We start from the raw sequence: 14,390 nt of genomic DNA on the forward strand, positions 1-14,390 counted from the left end.
TATAAGAAGGATGATCATGCTGGGGCAGACTTGAAATGAGTTGGCATTTATACAAAATGCAATTTACTCTGACAGTAATTTTCTGAATTTCCCTGGTTATTATTGAAGATCTATGTGTGTTTAAATAAGAATGCTCCCTCTTTTCTCTCTAGCCAGCTGCTCTGTTTGATCCTGCAGTGAAGTCACCATCCTGTGTTAATGGCTTCACAGTTTGTTCCTAGAGGAAAAAAAATGATTATGATGTCATAGATTTGTCATTTTGACTTCACCGCTGGGTCAGGCTGAGGGAGAAAATGGCTTGTAGGGGATAAAAATCTTTCAGGTAGAAACTTTCTTTTTCTTATTATAACAAGAAGTAGATAGTGTTAGGGCAGGTACTTAAAATCAAATAGATGAGAGAGTTCATGGCTTTCAGTATTCACAAGTATCACTTTAGAAATAATCCATCTAAAATTCTTCTACTTTTTAATGATAACAGGTTAATTCTGTATATGCTTGGGACAATCTTTCTCACTGCTTTTCTAAATTCACCAGAAAGGGATGGATCAATTTCAAAGCTGACTTTTCTTTTTTTTGGAAGTGTGTGCGGGTATATGTGCCTGCATGTGTGTGTGTGTGTGTGTGTGTGTGTGTGTGTGTGTGTGTGTGTGTGTGTCCTTGTGTTTTCAAAGTCTGAACCTGTTTTAGGAAACAACAGAATGTCATCCTTGCATCATTATCAACTTGTTACATTATCAAATCCCTTTTCAAATGTGTACAAGTGAACTTCAGCTTTCCGACTGCCGAGTGGAGGCAGTTTTATCTTCCCCCCTTTTTTAATCTATCAAAAATAGTGGTAAGAAACCTTGAAATGAAGGCATCATAACTTGAGGTAAAAGGAAACAAAGAAATAAGTATAATGTCAAACTATGAACTATTTGCACTTCCACCAAATGAAATGAAATCAGGAACCAAACAGGGCAGGATGCTGAGAGATGGTGCACGCCTCCCTGAACATTAATGGGTATAGATTTTCTGAAAAGGAATGTTATAGTCTGGAAAGTCATATACAATGGTTCTTTGATTAATATTGACAGGTTCCAAGGGGTACAGAGTTTGCTGAAAAGAACAGGCTCTATGTAGATTGCTAATAGCATGAAGTGGTAGGGAAGCTAGCACCAGTGTGGGAATCAAATGGATGCTCCCTGTTGTTATTGATAAGAGTTCTAACTTCTGCCTGGGGAGAAGTGGCCAGGGAGATTTAAGCTAGGTTGATTTCTTATGAGGCACAATGATTCCCTGTGGCGGTTTGAATATGCTCGGTATAGGGAGTAGCACTATTTGGAGGTCTGACCTTGTTGGAATAGGTATAGCCTTGTTGGAGGAAGTGTGTCACTGTGGATGTGGGCTTTAAGACCCTATTCCTAGCTGCCTGGAAGCCTGTCTTCTCCTACTGGCTTTAGATGAAAATGTAGAACTCTCAGCTTCTCCTGCATCATGCCACCCTGGATGGTGCCGTGCTACCACCTTGATGTTGATGGACTGAAACTCTGAACCTGCAAGCCAGCCCCGAGTAACTGTTGTCCTTATAAGAGTTGCCTTGGTCATGGTGTCTGTTCACAGCAGTAAAACCCTAAGACTTTACCTCAACACTAACGACAGGCCTGAGTTCAGGGAAACGGGTGCAATTCATTTGGAATGAGGGTGTTGCGATCACAAATTAGGTCTCTAAAATTCTTATTTGTAGCTCTTTCTCCTCCCTCAGTTTTCAGCAGGTAGGTAGTACTATTTATGTTTGAAGAAAAACTAGACAGAAGCAAATATTAAGTGGAAAAAATAAAGAAATTAATCTCAAGTCTTAAAGGATAGCTAAGAAACACATGCTATGTGAAAGTGTAGTTTCTTTAAACACAGAAAAAAAATCAATAATTTCCTGTTTTCAAACACAACAGAAAAGAAATTTAATAGTTTAAATAATATCTATTTATATGTCACAAGTACCTGAAAACTCCAAGCAGGCTGCTAGTACTCAGAGAAGATGAAACGGATGAATAACATGTATTGGAAATGAAGCTACGTTAAAGGAACTTTAGATAGAAAATGACTAAAAATATAGTTACATGTATAGTGAGCACAGTGGAGAAAATATACACGATTAAGTGGAAGCATCAAAGGGGCAACACTAGGATGCTGGCATGTGAATGTAACTCATGCATATCGAATGTTTCTGCAGAAGAGAACACTGAGGCAAAGGGGAAAGAAACAGTATTCAAATATCCCTATTAAGAGGAAGGCTGTATTTATGGTTCAATAGACAGCTTGCATCTCTATAAATAACAATACAGAACCGTCAATGTGTACCTTGGTAGAAATCATGACTAATTTCTTTATCAAAGAATCATGTAAAAGCACTGGAATAATGTAAGTTAACAAGTATATGTCTCACCAGAAACTTTGCAAAACAAATCCAGGCCAGGAATCATGTTGTTATAGTCACCCTAGGGAGACACCATGGTCCATGCTTCTAGATCTAATCTTGGTGTATTGTACATATAGAAAGTAATTGGCAGAAAGATCTCAGATACTGTAAAAAGAAATAAACATTTATTTATTACTGGCATTTATCTATAAAAAGTTTTTCATGACATTTCCTTACATGTTCACCAAATACTGTGCTCATATTTGTTCCTCGTTATCATCTCTTCTCCCTTCCCTATCTCCTTACTCACTGATATCTCTACTTGACATTTATGCTTTATATAAACATACACATACCCATACCCCCCAACCTCCACATGCAGCCACATATGTATAACTTAAAATCAACTTGCAGTTGATGGAAGATTACAACTTTTAAAATATTTTTGGCATCTTTATTAAAATAATTGAGCTGTTTCAGGAGCTACTGTGTACTGAAACCCCTATGTCATTAGTTCTCATTTTATTTCTCAGTTTTATTCTCAATTCCAAACACAAATTTAATTAATATTCATGATAAAATAATTTATATGGTGTGATTGCTTTCTTCCAATATCCTCATTTAAAGCATTTTTATTTGTGTGCATCTAATCACCAAGAAGTATTCCAATAGGCTGTTCAGACAAGTTTTCTAGCATTGACCTTTCCATCCTTACAATCTTCAGCCATGTTCAGTCAAAAGAAATGACTCAAATTAAATTTTCTAAAATTAATGACGGTTATTCCTAGCCTGGGAGATTTAGAGTGTTGTTTTACTTTCTATTTGTTTCCATCACGGTTTGACCTTTTCTTTTTAATCATGATTTTCTTTAAGCCCACAATGGAGGTGTGGAAAACAGCAGGAGAATGTCATCTCTATTTCTCAAATATGTAGGAAGGAAACGGGATTGTTCAGTTTGAAGAGACAGTCCTGGGATGCTGCTAGATGCAGGCAGGAAAACTGAAGGGATTTTTCACATTGTTTTGTACCCACTGTCCACATTCACCCTGTCTTGGAGATTTCCCGTTTCCCCATTTCCAGACTCCAGATTTAGCAGTAGCTCTCTTTTCTCAAGCACAGATTCCTGCCACTTACATACTTAATTTTGCTCTGTGCGATAGGATAACTGTAGGAAAAAAAAAGTCTTCTAAAACATTGGTTTTCATTTGTAAGGTGATCAATCTTATAATTTTTCCAGCCCTTCTTTTGAACTCTAGTATTTCTTGTTTATCTATTTGGTGCATATATTTATTTTAAACTTTTGCCATTTTCCTCAAATCATATTGGAAGATGCTTAAAATCTAATTATCATTGTTTACATCAAACAGTGAAAGTTTGTACACACACACACACACATACAGACACCCCAATGTACAGCATTAGTGAAGAAATTGTTGCCCCTTTCAAATTATTACTTTTATTAATACTCAGTAATTGCTGAATATTTTAAATGGACCAGTAGCTATTAACACTTAAGTTAGTCCCTTCCCACACAATTCTAAGCTGTCAACAATTTGTGGTTGTTTCTTTTTTTCCCTGAACTTCTGTCAGAGTCATTAAATTTATCTTGTTACTAGTCTGATATCACTAGTTTTAGACCCTGTCCAACCCTTTTTTAAAAACTTGATTAGTAGTTTTCAATAGTTCTTTGAAATCTTCATGCACGTACACAGCATATCTTGAATATATCTGTTGTGGATTTGATTCAACGCTTGTATTATGTTAATTGGGTTCCCAAAAATTTTTAAAAGAGAATCCCGCAGGTAAGATGCCGTGAGTCTCTGCTGCCGGTTAGTTCTAATTAGTAAATAAAGTTGCTAGCCAACTTGACCTGGCAGTAGACAGGCAAGACTTTAGATTTCCGGGGCATGGGAACTGGCAAGAAGGATTGAGAACCACCATGCCAAGGAAGCAGAAGGCCTGGACTTGAGAGTTGCAAAATGAGCACACGTAATCATGTAAGAGTCAGAGCAGAGCGGGGCCCAGCCTCTCTCCCCAGAATTGGGTCTACTGTAGTAAAGACAGAATATAGTAAGTGATATTTTAGTAAATAAGTTTAGTAAGAAATAACTTAGGAGTATCAGAGGGACAGAGTCAGCAAAGCAGAAGTTTGGAAGTGGTTCAGCCGTTGAGTTGATTAAGGCATATAAAAATAAGGTGCGGTATGGGTGTGTGTGTGTGTGTGTGTGTGTGTGTGTGTGTGTGTGTGTGTGTGTGTGTGTGTATTTTTCTTTTTTGTTGTTTTTTTAAAAATATTTTGATAGTTATTTTATTTATTTACATTTCAAATGTTATCAACTTTCTGGTTTCCCCCTCCCAAAACCCCCTATCCCACCCCCTCCTACCTGATTCTATGAGAGTGCGCCCCCATCCACCTACCCGCTCCTTCCTCACCGCTTAGCATTCTTCTCTGCTGGAGTATCAAGACTTCACAGGACCAAGAGCCTCTGCTCCCAGTGATGCCAGATAAGGCCTGCTACATACACAGCTGGAGCCATGGGTCCCTCCAAGTGTATTGTTTGGTTGGCTGTTTAGTCCATGGGAGCTCTGGGAGCTTTGGGTGGTTGGTATTGTTGTTCTTATTGGGTTGCCAACCCCTTTAGCTCCTTTAGTCATTCCCCTAACTCCTTCATTGGGGTCTCAATCCTCAGTCCGATGGTTGGCATCTATATAGGTAAGGCTCTGGCAAAGCCTCTCAGGAGATGTACATATCAGGCTCCTGTCAGCAAGTACTTCGGGGCATCAGCAATAGTTACTGGGTTTGGTGGCTGCATATGGGATGGATCCCCAGGTGGGGCAGTTTCTGGATAGCCTTTAATTCAGTCTCTGCTCTCCTCTTTGTTTCTATATTTCCTTTAGATAGGAACAATTCTGGCTTAAAATTTTGAGAAGGATAGGTGGCTCCATCTCCCAACCAGGGGCCATGTCAAACGTCTGGATATGGTCTCTACAGGTTCCTGCTCCCCTTAGTGGGGCATTTTAGCTAAACTCATCCCTTTTGGGTCCTGGCGACCTCTACTTTCTTGGCATCTGGGACTTTCTGATAGTTACCTCCAGTTTCCCATCCCCCACTGCTACACACCAATGTTGAAATTCCTGACCCTCTGTACATTTCCCCTATCTCCTCCCACACCGGATCCTGTCCCCCTTTTTTCCTCTCCCCCTCCTCTTTTCCTCTCAAGTCCCTCCTACCTTCTACCTCCTATGATTTTGTTCCCCCTTCTAAGTATGCTTGAAGCATCCACACTTTGGCCTTTCTTCTTCTTGAGCTTCATATGGTCTGTAAGTTGTATCATGAGTATTCAGAGCTTTTTTTCAAAATATTGACTTATCAGTGAGTACATACCATGTGTGTTCTTTTGTGATTGGGTTACCGCAATCAGGATGATATTTACTAGTTTTATCCATTTGCCTAAGAATTTCATGAAGTAATCGTTTTTAATGACTGAGTAGTACTGTATTGTGTATATGGAGTGTACATCTTCTATATCCATTCCTCTGTTGAGGGACATCTGGGTTCTTTCTGCTTTTGGCTATTATAAATAAGACTGCTATGAACATAGTTGAGCATGTGTCCTTGTTATACGTTGGAGCCTCTTTTGGGTATATGCCCAAGAGTGGTATAGCTGGATCCTCAGGTAGTATCATGTTCAATTTCCTGAGGAACTGCCAGACTGATTCAATTCTATTCCATTGATCCACTTGTCTGTATCTATACCGTTACCATGTGGTTTTTATTACTATTGCTTTACAGTACAGTTTGAGGTCAAGGATGCTGTTTCCCTGAGAAGTTCTTTTATTGCTGAGAATTGTTTTTGCTATCCTGTTTTGTTTTGTTTTGTTTTGTTTTTTTTGGTTTTCTATATGAAGTTGAGAATTCTTCTTTCCATATCAGTGAAGAATTGTGTTGGAATTTTCCTACCTTTTTAGTTGTACATTTGGGAAGGATATACAATGAAATACTGAATGTATGGTATGAACATTTGAAATTTTATGGGGAACAGGAAAATTTTTCAAATCCCAACAGTGGAATATGTCAACATTTGCAATGGAGCAGGAAAATAATTAAAAAAGAAATGGCAGTTGCTCTAAGAGTCAATGAAAACAATTTATGAAGGCAAGAAAGAATGGGCTTCAAAGATGTCATATTCAGAACGAAGGTGAAACAAGATGGAGCCAAAGAATTTGCAGTGAAATCTTAATTCTCAGAAGTCTCAGTTTCCTTTGCTAGGAATGGCAGTAGATGATTGAAAGGAAACTAGTGTGAAACTGAGATTTAGTACTGAAGAGAAGTCGAGAAAGCTTTATTTTCTGAGAAGATTTAATTTGATTCTTGCATTTGAAGACTACATATTCAATCTTATTTGACTAATTGATGTCTTATTCGAATCAGGGCTCATGGATTTTATAGTTCCAGCTTCCCTCCTCTCCAATTTCTCAAGTAACCTCAGATACAAAATTCAAGATAATTTATATAATCCAAGTTTATACATAAGAGACTTGGTTTTATTAATGAAGTGTCAGCTGTTTCATCCCTTGTCTTCAATGGCAATTTCAAAACATCTCATTCTTACAAACAATTTGCCCATACCTTCCATCAATCTACTCAGTAAGAATACAAACCATCAGACGTGATGATTCTTCCATATTTGTAGAGAGAGAATAAGCAGCTGATTTTAGTGGGATTGCTTCAAGTTTATGTGAGTTTAATATGATTTTGGCTGTTGGTTTGATGTGTATTGCTTTTATTATGTTTAGGTATGTGCTTTGAATTCTTGATCTATCCAAGACATTTAACATGAAAGTGTGTTATATTTTGTCAAAGGTCTTTCAGCATCTAATGAGATGATTATGTGATTTTTTTCCTTTGAGTTTGTTTATATAGTAGATTATGTGGATGGATTTCTGTATACTGAAACATTCCTGCATCCATGGAATGAAGCTTATTCCATGATTATGTTGATCATGTTGAATGATCATTTTGATGTGTTCTTGGGTTCAGTTTGTGATTATTTCATTGAGTATTTTTCCATCAATTTTCATAAGTGAAATTGGTCTGAAATTAGAGGAAGGACTGAAGGAGCTGAAGGGGATTACAGCTCTATAGGGAGATCAAAGTATCAACTAACTGGACCCCTCAGAGTTCCCAGGGACTAAGTCACCAGCCAAAGAGCACACATGGGCTGGTCCATGGCTTTTGATACATATGTAGCAAAGAACTGCCTTGTCTGACCTTAGTGGGAAGATATGTGTTTGGTCCTTTGGAGGCTTGATAGGTGAGTACCCTCTTAGAGGCAAAGGGGAATGGGTAAGGGGTGGGGAATTTGTAGATAGGGGAAATGGGAGGGAGGATAACATTTGAAATGTAAATAAATAAAGTGATTAATAAAAATGTAACAATGTTATTGAGACCAGAAGCATCTACAGATTTGATTCAATCCACATCAAATTTCAAACATAATTCTTTACAGACTTTGAAAAATATCCAACTTTATATGGTAAAACAAAATACCCAGTAAATTATAATGTTATGTGTATATAATTGTATACACACACACATATATATGTGTATATATATATATATATATATATATATATATATATATATCAGGGGTATTGCCATTTCTTATTTACAGCTATACTACACAGATATGGTAATAAAGGCAAAGGACACCATCAATAGAACAAAATGGCAACCTACGGAATGGGAAAAGAGTTTCACCAATCCCACATCTGACAGACATCTAATATCTAAAACATATAAAGCACTCAAGAAATTGAACATCAACAAACCAAATAACACAATTAAAAATGTGGTACAGATCTGAACAGAGAATTCTCAACAAAGGAATCTCAAATTGTTGAGAAAGACTTAAAGAAATCTTTGACCTTCTTAGCCAACAGGGACATGCAAATGAAAACTGCTTTGAGATTTCATTGTACATCTGTCAGAATGGCTAAAATCAAAAACACAGGCAAAGCTTAGGCTGGCAAGTATGTGCAACAAGGGGAACACTTCTTCAGTACTGATGACTGTACTTGTATAGCCACTATAAAAATCAATTTTCTCAGAAAATATCATATTGATCTACCCCGAGACCCAACTATACCATTCTTTGGGAAAATACCCAAAGGGTGCTCCATTCTAAGACAAGGACACTTGCTCAATCATGTTCACTGAGGTTTTATTCACAATAGGTAGAAATTGTAAACAACCTAGATGTTCCTCAACTGAAGGATAAAGACAATGTCATACATGTATACAATGGAGTATTACTCAACTGGTAAAAGTGATGTCATCATGAAATTCACAGGCAAATGCATGAAAGTAGAAGAAAATAATCCTGAGTGAGGAAACCTAGACCCAGAAAAACAAACATGGAATGTACTCACTTATAAGTGGACTTTAGCCATTAAATAAAGAGCAATCATGTTACAATCCAGAGACCCAGAGACACTAAATAGCAACAAGAGGGCTGAAGAGGGTATGCATGGATCGCTCTGGGAAGAGGAAATAGAATAGTTTTTGTGGGTGATCTCAGGGTGGGTGGGGATGGCAATAAGAGATCAGGCAGTGGGTGAGAAAGATAAGTAGATTAAGGTACTGGGAAAAATGACTGGAATTGGGAGTGTTTGGGGGGCAGGGGTAATGTCAAAACCTAGTGCAGTGGAAACTTACTGGGATCTATACTCCTGAAATCTAAAAGAGTGATCATAGTGAAGTAAGGTGTGATGTGGACCCTGAACCTGCCATCTTCTAAAACCAGGCAAAACTTTTGGCTGTGGGCCTGGGACATCAACTCAGACACAAAACTCATCCAATGATCTGTTCTGCCTTCAGGATGTGCTGGGGCAACGGTAGCACCCACACTGTGTGCATGGCAAACTCATGACTGGTCCAACTTGTGGCCTATTCCATGAGAGGGATCGCATGGTTGGCATTGCTTGCATAGTCAGGAACCGGAAGCAGGACAACCCAGAGACCCAGGATAGAACCAAACACAACTGACAAAAAAAGTTAATGAAATCATTCCTAATGATTTCCTGTTATAGCAGAGATCAGTGCCTACCCCAATTGTCATCAGAAGGTTGCCTTCAAGGAATAGATGGGGGCAGATGCAGAGACCCATAGGCAAATACTAGGCAGAACCAAGGGAACCCTACAACAGGAGTGGAAGGGTTGCAGGAGCCAGGGGAGTTGAGGCAACACAAACCGTAAGATCAACTAAGCAGGGCTTCTAAGTTTCACAGAAATTGAAGCAACAAATGTGGACTCGGTATGGGTCTGAGCTCAGTCCTCTGTATATACCATGTGATTATGTAGCTTGGTGGTTTTGTGGGACTTCCAACAATGGGAGAGAAGGTACCTCTGACTCTTTTGCCTATACTTAATACTCTTTTCTTTCTAATGGGTTGCTGGTTGCCTTGTCCAGTCCTGATGTGAGGGTTTATGCCTAGACTTACTAGATCTCCTTAGGCTATGTTGGGTAGGTATGCCTTGCAGGGGGACCTACTATTTTTTTTTAAAGGAAAATAGAACAAGAGTTGACCTGGGGCAGTGGTAACATGGGGGAATGACTTGGAGAAATGGACAGAGGGAAACTCTAGTCAGAATGTAATATATGAGGATAGAATTAAAATTAAAAATAGGTTTTGAGAATTGGAGGAAGGGAAGGAAGGAGAGGATGGAGCAAGGAGAAAGGGAGGGAGGGAGAGGAGGAGGGACACACAGAGAGTTATATTTCAACTAACCTTTAGACCAGTATCATAAAATTAAATAACTAATAAAAATGTTTTAAGAAAACATGAAATCAGTTATTTTTTCTCAAATCCAACCAGTTCAAGAAAATGTAGCCTCTTTCAAGTTGACCTCATTAATTTCATGATCTTTGGATGGCACATAGCACCCCAACTGTGCAGATTAGTTTGTACTTTTGAAATCCACCAGCATCATATATCTCTAAAGATTAGGAAAGAAACTTAACATAGATCTCTGAACTTGTGTAATTAAAATCTAAGCATTTGTTCAAATGTTCTTGCATGAAGCCTGAAAATAATAATTTTAAAACCTTATTAAATACGTGTAAGGTGAAACAGTCATTAAACACCCATTCTCTGGAGATGGCTATTCCTAAAGACCAGGGATGGGAAATGTGTTCTGTATTGTTGCTGGGGTGGCACATGTGCATCTCTCTGCCATGACCTTGACACTAACATGGAGTCACCACTATTTCAAGCTTAATACCCTTGAATTGCCTATGTGCAAAAACTTCCCATTTTGCTTCAGTCGTTCAACAGAGCAATGATTATATGATATTTACTGCAATCCCCTGAGTTGTACAAATTTGACTAATACTGCTCATCATAGATCTTTAATAGGCCTTGTTACAGGCTCATGGATACTTTCCTGTCTTTATATACATTTTATCTTTCATGTTTCTTCTCCAATAGTCTGATTACTGGATTTCTGTAAAATGTTTATACAAGTAAATGTTCCCCCCACACAAGTAAGTGTTTTAATTGAATGTTTTACATTTAGTTCTAAAACATGTTCTCAGGAAAACCAATTTTACAAAAGGCAGGCAATTTGCACGACAGCTTTTTGCCTTTTAAGCCTGAAATGAGTTTGGATATTTTCACCTTATTATATGTTAAATGTAAATGTGGGAAGTAAAATGTGTAAACATCCTTCATGATTTGAGGTTTAAAAGTTGTGGGAGACACCCTTGATTTATCTTCCTAAAAAGAATACCACTTTACTAAAGAAGGTATCCCTAGCCATCATGAGAGGCATTATCTATCTTCCTGGGCTTACGGCCTGGTGGTTTCTGCAGTCCATGGATGATTACAGAAATGATCAGTTAGTTCTGGTATAGAAAGGGTAGGGAAGTAAGAGTTCAGCCTTTAAGCCATGACTCTGGGGTGCCATACCATCAATGCTATACATCAATGTCAGATAATTTTCTGCCAGTGACTATATTGCTAGCAAGCCAATTTTCTCTCCCAGAGTTGCACCCTAGGAAACGACTCCTGATTTTTTTGAAAATCTTGAATTTTTCAGCTAAAGGCTTTCTTTTTCTAAACAAAACCATCATACAGAGTTTGCATATGTATAGGTTGGTAATCTAGAATTATCAGTTCACAAAGAACAATGTAAGTTTTCATTTTATAATAACTCCTAATGAAATAGTAAGTAGGAAAAAGTACTAGTCACTGGTTGACAGAAAGGAAGAATGCAGGCACATACATTCAAATAAACTAAAAATTAAATTTTCATGATTCAGCAAAATGCCAAAATTAACCAAAAAATAAAAAAATAAAAATTAAAAATACATTTGCATCATCAAATTTGCACTGAATGAATTCTGACATTTATATTTCTACCTAAATCCCAGTGATTTGTTACATTGCTATAATATTAATGAGTTTGCAAATGAATAGTCATTGGGATAAGAAAGCTCTGTAGATATTGGTTAATGGACATCCATGGCTTTAAACATGTTAGTTGTTAAGTACACAGAATTGCAAAAATCTTTTCAAGTTATGAATCTGGTAGAAGATTCATATCTAGAATATATAAAGAACTAAGAAAATATAAAGAAAATAAACACTCCAATAAAGAAATATTCTGATAAAATGAAGAGAGAACGCTTGAAGAGAAAATATAATTGCCCAAAACAAGTAGAAAAATACTCTGTCCCTTTAGGTATTTGAGAAATGCAAATCAAAGACATTGAAGTTCCAGTTCATCCTGCCATAATATCAGTCTTCAGGAGAAGAAATAGGAATAAATTTTTGTGAGAAAATGAACAAATGGGAACTTTATATACTGTAGGGATGCAAATGATTGTAATCACTGCCAAAGTCATAATGGAAGTTTTCAAAGAATGACGTCAAATGGTATATAAAACAACCATTTAACTGATGTGCTCTTTTATTCATTAAATTCTTTCTAGGTTACTTATACCCAATACATTATAAATTCTATATAAATAATTTTGCTACATTGTTTAGGGAGTCATTCAAGAAAATGTCTGTATGTGTCTAGCAGGTGATACTTATTTTCTGATTATTTTCTATTCTCATGCAGTTTTTAGAAGTCCATTTTACTCACAGATTTCTGTCATGAGTCATACATGACGTGGTAGTCAGATTAAATGACCTGTTAGGAAACAAAAAAAATGCATCTACTGTCTAAACTTTTTCACATAGCCATATTGAAACACAGAACTGTATATTATACACAAGCATATACACAATCATATTTTACAATATGCATGTTGCATACAAGAAAATATTTTAAATTTATTTTCCTTGTATTTGAAGTTTTGGTAATGTTACCAACCAAAGAAGGTAGAGAACAGTAGCATAAAAAATTCTAAAAGTTTATATAACAATATTATCATGGTTTTTCTTAACTTGACGTAAACCTAAATATATCTAGGATGAAGGAATCTCAATTAAAGAATTGCCTTCATTAGATTGGCCTGTGGGCATGTTCATGGGGGGCATCTTCTTGATTGCTGGTTGATATAGGAGGGCCCAGTCCACTGTGGGTGGTGCGATCCATGGGAACTAATGGGACTGGCATTTTTAAGCTTGAGCCTTGGAACAAGCCACTGAACAGAGTTCTTTGTTTGTTTGTTTGTTATTTTTTTATTTATTGGATTTTTTATTTAAATTTCAAAGGTTATCCTCTTTCCTAGTTTCCTGTCCATAAATCCTCTATCACATCCTCCCTCCCCCTTCCTCTATGAGGGTGTTCTTCTACCCATCCACCTACCTTTTCCTACCTCCCTGCCCTGACATTCCCTATTTTAGGGGGGGGTCCAGCCTTGGCAGGACCAAGGGCTTCTTCTCTCATTGGTGCCCAACAAGGCCATCCTCTGCTACCTATGCAGCTGGAGCCATGGGTCTGTCCAAGTATAGTCTTTTGGTCGTGGTTTAGTCCCTGGGAGATCTTGTTGGTTGGTGCTGTTGTTTTTATGGGGTTGCAAGCTTCAGCTCCTTCAATCCTTTCTGTAATTCCTCCAATGGGAGCCCCGAGTTCTTTGGTTTTATTTCTCTTTTCTGTGATAAGGTCCTCTTGTGAATTTCCTACATGCAGGACGGACCATAATCTGTAATCCAAATAAACCCTTTATTTCCCCAAATTGCTTGTAGTCATGGTAGTTTTGCTGGCAGTTGAAAGCAAACTAGACCAGAAATGGGCCATCTCCAAAATACAATCAAGTTTTATAGCTCTATGAAACTGTGCCTATAAGCTAAGGTGCGTTTCCTAAAACAAAAGTGACTCATGAACATTCTTTGTTTTATAACTTTTGAGTTGAAATATAGAGGATTGAAGAAAAGCCTTGAGAGATGTTTGATTAATCAAGTCTATGTCTGGCCAAAATGCAGAAGAAGCATTCAGTAACTCTCTGGGAAGACATCGTAAGTTCTTTTGACTAGTGGTAAGCTAGTGGTCTAACAAGCAGACCACAGCATTTGAAACCATGTGAATAAGAGTTGTCTTACTGTGGGTTTTGTGTATTTCTTTTTGCTATTTCTTTCTACTTTATTTTTTGGAAAGAATGCATATCAGGTTTAATCCACTTTGGGAGTCCATCTGCAGCCTTCCCTAGCAGCCAAATGGATTCACCTTACTGGAAATAAGATCTCACACAAAGTCTCATCCTCACTTTGGGTCCATCAAGGGACCTTGGGAGATTGTTGGAGTTCAGTCCTAAAAATTTCTCTGAAGAATTTCCTAGGTCGTTTGCATGATCCCAGAATGTTTTCCCTTCCTTACTCCAGAGCTAAAGTGTGGTACTTCTCATATACCATCACATTATGTTGGTTTTCTAGAGCAAGTAAATAAGCTCTGACAGGTTCTAGATTTTCTATATTTTTTAGTTTTAAGTAAATTTATTTATTCAATTTTTGAGATTATGTAATTACAAAATTGATCCTG

This window comes from Rattus norvegicus, chromosome 2, assembly GCF_021556685.1.
Source record: "Rattus norvegicus strain SHRSP/BbbUtx chromosome 2, alternate assembly SHRSP_T2T, whole genome shotgun sequence".
Classification (NCBI taxonomy): domain Eukaryota; kingdom Metazoa; phylum Chordata; class Mammalia; order Rodentia; family Muridae; genus Rattus; species Rattus norvegicus.